Source organism: Eimeria acervulina, genomic scaffold (genome assembly GCF_000499425.1).
Source record: "Eimeria acervulina Houghton genomic scaffold, Eah_scaff1795, whole genome shotgun sequence".
Taxonomy (NCBI): domain Eukaryota; phylum Apicomplexa; class Conoidasida; order Eucoccidiorida; family Eimeriidae; genus Eimeria; species Eimeria acervulina.
The window spans coordinates 1-1,472 of NW_013550115.1; positions in this window are offsets into that span (position 1 = coordinate 1).

Consider the following 1,472-nt stretch of genomic DNA (forward strand, 5'->3'; position numbering starts at 1 on the left):
TAAATACATATATATATATATATACATATATATATATATATATATATACATATATATATATACATATATATATATATTTTTATTTATGTATATATATATACGTATATATATATATATATATATGTATTTATGTATATGTATATATACGTATATATATATTTATGTTTATATAAATATATATTTTTTTTATATATACATAAGGTGTACTTAGCTATACCCTTGTATAGATATCTAATATATATGTATGCATATATATATAAATATACATATACATATATATATATATTTATACAGCTATTGATGTGAGAGGTGTATGTACACCTCAGTTTTCTAATCAATCAAGTCTGCCTGCATCCTCCCCGTCTGATGCAGCAGCAGAGCAGCAGCAGTAGCAAGAGCAGCAACCGGGTAGCAGCAGCAGCAACAGCAGCAGGAAGAGCAGCAGCAAAAGCAATTCATTAATGGCTGCTACAGAGAAGAACGCATAATTCGAGAGCAAACAAAAGCAGCGAAAGGAGAAAATAAGCTGTAGCAGTTTTGCTGCTATTGACGCGTTTGCGGTGTCTATGCAGGTTGCTGCTGCTACTGCTGCTGCTGCTGCGCTGCAGTGCATGCATCCAGCAGCTGCCCTTGGGGTGCTGCATATAATGAAATGAGATTATATAAAAATAATTAAAACACGAAAACCAGAAAAACAAATTCATTTGCTGCTGTTCCTGCTGCTGCTGCTGCTCTAGGAGGCCCCTCAGCTACCGTCGGTCTGCAGCAGCAGCAGCAGCCGCAGCAGCTGCAGCAGCAGAGTGCTGCCAGCGCTACTTCTATATCTCGTTTTCTTTCTTTTGGAGGCCTTTTAGGGCTCCTATTTAGCGCCCCAAAGCAAACGCAGCAGCAGGAGCGAGAACGCTAGCAGCAGCTGCAGCAGCAGCAGCAACAACAGCAGCTGTCGGCTGCCGCAGCAGCAGCAGCAGCAGCAGCAGCTCACCCTATTCATAGGCAGCACGCTATATTTTACTTTCTTTCAGCTCTCGTGCTTCAAATTGAGTGGCCCCCGCCTGGGGGGACAGGTCCCAGCGCTCTAGGGTTTAGGGTTTAGGGTTTAGTGTTTAGGGTTTAGGGTTTAGGGTTTGTGAGCGCTGTGCATGTCTGACTTTTCTTCTTCCCTTCGGCATTCCATTGAACTCTTCGCGAGTAAACAGCAACAAAGCAGCGGGAGGAACTTCATCAAAAAGCATCAGCAGCAACTGCAGCAGCAGCAGCAACTGCAGCAGCAGCAGCAACTGCAGCAGCAGCAGCAGCAGCAGCAGAAGTTTCACCATCTGTTTTTCCTGTCGAGTGAATAATCCTGAGCTGCAAATTGCGCGGCAGCATCTATCACCAGCAGCATCAGCAGCAGCAGCAGCAACAGCATCAGCAGCAGCAGCAGCAGCAGCAGCAGCAACAGCAGCAGCAGCAGCAGCAGCAGCAGCAGCAGC